At 41.9% G+C, this 7,035-nt stretch overlaps 1 pseudogene; it reads left to right on the top strand.

Annotated features, from left to right (window-relative positions):
• The first annotated feature begins 1,004 nt into the window (after window positions 1-1,004).
• On the top strand, window positions 1,005-2,067 carry LOC114903799 (annotated as a pseudogene).
• Window positions 2,068-7,035: the final 4,968 nt, after the last annotated feature.

Here is a 7,035-nt window from a genome sequence, read left to right as displayed (position 1 = left end):
TTAGCCACACTCGCACCACTGATTCCTAATGATAATTTTATGTCCAGGATGTAATGAATCTTCAGGGAATTTCAAAAACTGCTACAAGTTGAAGTCGATTTTGAGACAGGAAAGCAACAGTGTTTGTGTGGGTTGAAGCGCGGTGGCTGGTTCCAGCCAGGAACTCCAAAGTTTTCCTGATTTTGGATACGGGTATATTTTTCACATAAGACACTATCACTTCTATGTGACGTCATATGTACCTTCTCCCTCTTCTTTCCGTTACAAGGAGTAGTGAAGGCATAAACCAATTCCAGGTACAGCAAAATCTCAATAATTCAGGCTCAGCCTGGAGAAAGCCAAGGGCAGCTATGGCCAAGCCTGAATTCTAGAGGAAGGAAGTGGTGTATATGCTTTTTAAAAAGGTACATCCAATATTAACCAAGTATTGACTTTTGCTAGTATCTGGGGGGAGGACTCTAAATTAATATAGGATTAAAATGACTTACAATGGCATATTGCAATTGATTTGTCCTCTTAGGGAGAATAAACATTTTCTTCTACAAGATTAGCTATATTGGTCCGTGCGTGCTCGCCGGCGGTCCTCGTTCTCTCCATGTACGTGATGGACCCGCGGCCACCCCCCGGCCGGCACTGCAGGCCCCCAGGAGCCTGGCCCCGAGGTGTGAGATATTTCAGTCAAAGGAAGAAATAGCTCTTCTCCTAAGATGGAATCTGTTGTTTGCGAACGTGGGTGATCAACTTGATATGTGGGCCAAGTGGTGCCCTATGTAATAAAATGAAAAGAAGAGGCAAGACGATGTCATTTTCCCATATTGTGAAACCAAAAACAAATGCCTTTTGTGAGACCAGGTTAACAAACCTCTGATGGTGCAAAGAGGATCTGTTTGAAGAACTTAACAGTAAGATAGAAGTACTTACAAGCTGAGGCCTGCAAGCGTATAAAGATCTAAAATACATAGTGAGGAGGCCTGATCATCTGAATCTCATTCAGTCGAGGAAGCATGGCTATGAGTTGGATCGTCTTCATTCTGTGGCCCTTGACTTTGTGTGTGGGGCATATAGGTGGACACAGTTTGTTTTCCTGTGAACCTATTACCTTGAGGATGTGCCAAGATTTGCCTTATAATACCACCTCCATGCCTGATCTTCTGAACATTATGACCAACAGACAGCAGCTTTAGCGATGAAGCCATTCCACCCTAGGGTGAACTTGGGTTGCTCTCGAGATTTCCGGTCATTTGTGCACTCGATGCTTCTATTTGTATGGAATACGGACATGTCACACTTCCCCGCCCTAGGCTCTGTCAGAGGGCTTACAGAGAGTGTTTGAAGCTCGTGGAGATGTTTGGTGTCCCTTGGCCTGAAGATATGGAATGCAGTAGGTTCCCAGATTGTGATGAACCGTATCCTCGACTTGTGGATGTGAATTTAGCTGGAGATCCTACTGAAGGAGCCCCAGTGGCAGTGCAGAGGGACCACGGTGTTTGGTGTCCCTGAGAGTTGAAAATTGATCCTGATCTTGGCTATTCTTTTTCACACGTGTGTGATTGTTCATCTCCTTGTCCAAATATATACTTTAGGAGAGAAGAACTTTCATTTGCTCCGTATTTCATAGGATTGATTTCACTCATTTGCCTCTCTGCCACATTATTTACTTTTTTAACTTTTTTGATTGATGTCACAAGATTCCATTATCCTGAAAGACCTATTATATTTTATGCAGTCTGCTACATGATGGTATCATTAATTTTCTTGATTGTGTTTTTGCTTGAGGACCGAGTAGCCTGCAATGCATCTAGCCCTGCACAGTATAAGGCTTCCACAGTGACACCAGGATCTCATAATAAAGCCTGTACCATGCTTTTAGTGGTACTCTATTTATTTTACTATGGCTGGCAGTGTTTGGTGGGTAATTCTTACCATCACGTGGTTCTTGGCAGCTGTGTCAAAGCGGGATAGTGAAGCTATTGAGAAGAAAGCATTGCTATTTCACGCCAGTGCCGTGGGGGCATCCCTGGGACTCCAACTACCATCCTTTTAGCGATGAATAAAATTGAAAGTGACAATAAAAAAAAAAAAAAGATTGGGGCTTCCCTGGTGGCGCAGTGGTTGAGAGTCCGCCTGCCGATGCAGGGGACACGGATTTGTGCCCCGGCCCGGGAAGATCCCACATTCCGCGGAGCGGTTGGGCCCGTGAGCCATGGCCGCTGAGCCTGCGCGTCCGGAGCCTGTGCTCCGCAACGGGAGAGGCCACAACAGTGAGAGGCCCGCGTACCGCAAAAAAAAAAAAAAAAAAAGATTACTTATATTGTTTCCTTAATTCACTTTTTCAGAATACTTAGGCAAAATTCAATCCAGGTCCAGTCCATCTGTATGCAAACTTTGGATTTGTGGGTCTGAATTAATATTTTATCATAAAACTAAAAAGCATTCTTATACCCAGCATGGTATAGTCTCTCTAACGTTCTCCAAGGTCTCGTCAGAGACCTCTTTCTGTGTTTAGGTGTCAAGATAGTAATTGCTTTTGCAGAAGTGCCGTGACTCATGTTTAATCACTTTTCTTTAATGACTCAAGCTGGGAACTCAGTGACGTTTGTGAGTGGCAGGATGACATTAAAGAAGCTGGGTGAATTCTCTCTTCACCATCCTCCATGGTATGATTTCACTAGCTCAGGCTTCTGCCCAAGTAAGCTATCATTCATTTACTTCAGGGCGAGGAACGCCTAACGTCTCAGGGTTGAAAAAATTATGTCAATGTTGTGCTTACACAAGAACAGATGACGGGACAAATGGAGCAGAATAAAAAGTCCAGAAAACCATATATACTTTCAACAGACTAATGTCAAGGGGGGGGAAAGATGAATTTTGTAATAAATAGCACCGATCAATGGATATACAAATGGGAAAGAAACGTATCTTAACCCCGTACCTCATAGCAGGTATAAATATCAATTCCAAAAAGAATACATTATTTTTTTAAAATATATTTATTTATTTTTGGCTCTGTTGGGTCTTTGTTGCTGCGCGGGGGCTTTCTCTATCTGTGGCGAGTGGGGGCTACTCTTCGTTGCGGTACGTGGGCGTCTCATTGCGGTGGCTTCTCTTGTTGCGGAGCACGGGCTCTAGGCGTGTGGGCTTCAGTAGTTGTGGCTCGCGGACTCTAGAGCGCAGGCTCAGTAGTTGTGGCGCACGGGCTTAGTTGCTCCGTGGCACGTGGGATCTTCCAGGACCAGGGCTCGAACCCGTGTCCCCTGCATTGGCAGGCAGATTCTCAACCACTGTGCCAGGGAAGTCCCCCCAAGAAGAGTACATTATTAATAATGCCATTTGCTGCAACATGGATGGACCTAGAGATTGTCATACAGAAGAGAGAAGAGATTGTCTCTCTCCGAAGTCAGACTGAGAAAGAGAAACATCGTATGATATCGCTTACATGCGGAATCTAAAAAGAAATGATGCAAATGAACTTACTTATAAAACAGAAACAGACTCACAGACGTAGAGAACGAACTTATGGTTACCAGCAGGGAAAGGTGGGGGGAAGGGATAGGGAGTGTGGGATTGACATGTACACACTGCTGTATTTAAAATGGATAACCAGCAAGGACTTACTGTATAGCACAGGGAACTCTGCTCAATACTATGTAACAACCTAAATGGAAAAAAATTTGAAAAAGAATAGATATATGTATAACCAAATCACTTTGCTGTACACCTAAAACTAACATAACATTATTAATCAATTATAAAAAAATAATTTTAAAAAAGGAGTACAGATCTAACCATGAAAAATAAAACAATAAAGCTTCTTAAAGAAAGTATACAGCATCTTTATGACATTGGAGTCTGCACAGATTTCTCAAACAGGACTCAAATTGCCAATCATAAGAAGAAAATGATACATTTTTATGTTAAAATAGAGAACTTCCATTGATCAAAAAGACACCATTAAAAGAGTAGAAAACGCAGCTCACAGAATGGAAAATCGTATTTATAATGTATATCTGACAAATAACTCATTTCCAGAATTTGTAGAGAATGTCTACAAATCAATAAGAAAAAGACAAAAACCTAATAGAAACTGGCAAAAATGTGGACAGGCACTCCACAAAATATGAGATCTAAATGGTCAATAAACATACAAAAAGGTAGCAAGTCTTATTAGTGACCAGAAAAACACAAATTAAATACACAATGAGATACCACTACACACCGAGCAGAATGGCTCAGATGAGAGACAGTATCGATTGTTTCGTAGGATGTAGAGCACGTGGAACTCCCATATATACTGCTGATGGGGCTGTAGGTTGGTAGAACCATGTTCAAAAACTTCTTGGCAGTGTCTACTAAAGCAAAACATAAGCACATCTCATGATCCAGCAGTTTTACTCCTAGGTATACCCATTACAGAAATGCACATACAAGCATATTCACAGCCCCAAACTGGAAGCTACCCGAATGTCCATCAACAGTGGAATGAATCAATAAATCGTGCTATATTCACAATCAGTGCAATGAGAATGAGAAAACTACATCCACATACCACAGCATGCATGTTTTTCACAACATCATGTTGAGTGATACAAAAGAGGACACACTGCATGAAATACATTCACACGAGGCTTTAAAACAGGCAAAACTAACACGTGCCTTGAAAAGTCAGGACAGTTCTTCTCTGCAAGGTTTTCGCTGGAAGGGGGCCTGAGGGAGCTTTCTGGGGTGCTTGAATGTTCTGGTTTTTGATCTGGGTGCTGATCACATGGATGTGTTCCATTTGTGAAGAAGCATCAAGCTGGACGCTTATGATCTGTGCGTGAAACTGACATAATTCATGCGTAGAATAAAATCTCACGGCATGCTATTTTATCATGTTTCAGTTTATTTTCGATTATATTTGGAGAGGCAGATGCTTCAAACCAACCATTATACATTAACCAAATTTTACACAAGCCATTTGAAAAAAGATCTAAAAATGTGCTTAGTTATTGGTATTATATAACAATGATCAAGCACCAAGAGTGTGCTGAGAGCTTTTCAGAACAAACATAGAAAAGACGAGTCCCTGCCTTCACGGATACCCATTCCTTTAGAGTCTTGCACATAAAACTTGACCTAATATTTCACACCCCTTTACTCATAAGGCATAAATAAGGAAGTTTGTTGCATTTCTCATTGTTATTTAATAAATATTTAATACCCTTTCCCCCAAGTATACCAACTATTACTAATATTTTTGCCTTTAAATACAAATTCCCGAAGTACAATATACAGTATACTCTGATTTGGTATTCACACGGTTGACCACAATATTCTTGCAGGTTGGTTATAATATGAAGCATGTTGAATTTCAACATTCACACATTTTTATACCACTTAACAGAATCGTTTACTATTGGCAGAGCTTTTTTTGTTAAGAAAATGAGGTGTCATTGCTCTTAGATTGATAAACTGTAAACAAAAACAGCACTGCCTTGATTCCAATAAGGGTGTCAGAACTTATGGTACATTCAGAACAGTGAATCTTAGCACATCTATCAAGCTAGCCTTGCAGATACCAACTACATAGCTACATGCCCTAAACTACTAACAATTTATGATCAGCTAGTAATGGGCGATATAAGTATGATTTGCTTGACTTGTATTTTCCGTTTAAAGGAGAGGATACTGGCGTAAAATATCTGAAAACTGTGAGCTGGGAAATTTTTTTGCTTCTCTGCAAGGCTGTGTTCCAAGCAAATTCAGAATGAAAAAGAGGATGCAATGATTCCAACTTTAATCATTGGCTAAAGAGATCTAATTTCAGAACAATCCCTTAACGACATCTGATTGTTCATTTTTTTAAATGCAAGAGAAATGAAGTGAGTTTTCATAGTGTAGTGATTTTTGGTTTCGGCACAAGAAATCATACTTCGCGTGAAAATACCAGAGAGCGTGGTAGAAGCTGGCGCCCACTACAGAAGCCGGGCCAGTCCCTATGTCACCTCCAGGGAGCTCACAGCCTCCAGGGAGCTCACAGCAGCAGGAGATTAGAGGCAGGTTTTAGAGGGATGGGTAGATGCTTCCTTCCCGGCCAGACTCTGGTCTTGACCCTTTCTGCAAACAGGATGGAGGAACTGGAGGGAGTCTGGGGTCCAGGGAAAGAAGGTGTAACAAGCTTGGGATCAATGGAGAGAAAGGACCCAACTGTGAACTTCACCTTATCTAGATTCCAAGACCCCAAGACCCCAAGCATCCATCAGGATTCAAGCCGTGGATAATCCCTTTCCAGAGGAAACCACCTTGCCTTTGGGCCACCACTGTGTGGTTTCCCAGGGGTATTATCAGGTCTGGATGTTTCCATTACGTGGCAATGATGCTGAGCTGAATTTTAAAGCTACACTGGACTTAGAGCAAAACTAAATTTCTTTCACAACCTCTCCAGATATGAAAATAGTAGAAGAAAATTCTACAGAGTCCCTTCTCTTCTATGCATGGGGTGGGGCTTATAATCATGCCCTCCCTACAGAGCTAGGCACATGGCCCCAACAGGGCCCATTAGGAATAGATTCACCCAAGGGCAGTGGCAATAGTGGTTTGGTCCATCCACCATGATCCTACCTGGCAAATGAAGGAGTCCGAAAGGGATTTGACAATTTTTTTCTTATCCTGGGTAACTGCATCTCCACTTCTCTGCCAATCATAGAGCAAGAGATTGGGAACAACCCATCTCTGCTGCTCTTGTGGCTTAACCTGTGATAAAGGTGACAGTGGCAGGACTGGGGTGTGTTCTAGAGCCGTACTGGTTGGGAGGAGAGCTGGGATGGCCACACCCAACTCCCGAGGGTATTAATCTAGAATCCCTTTTGGGGTGAAAGAAACAACCTTACTGAATGTGCCCAACCCAAAACAGAGCACCAAAAGACTAAAATTCTGACAGTAGACAGTAATATATATATTTTTTCATCTTCGATGATAAATCCTCAGTTTTCCATACTAAGGCTTAAATTGCAGTCACCTAGCTGAAAATCTGTACATACACGTGAGACTAGAAAC

Source organism: Monodon monoceros, unplaced genomic scaffold (genome assembly GCF_005190385.1).
Source record: "Monodon monoceros isolate NGI ecotype Baffin Bay Population unplaced genomic scaffold, NGI_Narwhal_1 Super_Scaffold_21, whole genome shotgun sequence".
Taxonomy (NCBI): Eukaryota; Metazoa; Chordata; class Mammalia; order Artiodactyla; family Monodontidae; genus Monodon; species Monodon monoceros.
The sequence above is the reverse complement of the archived record's forward strand: the minus strand, read 5'-3'. Positions and strand labels throughout refer to the sequence as shown.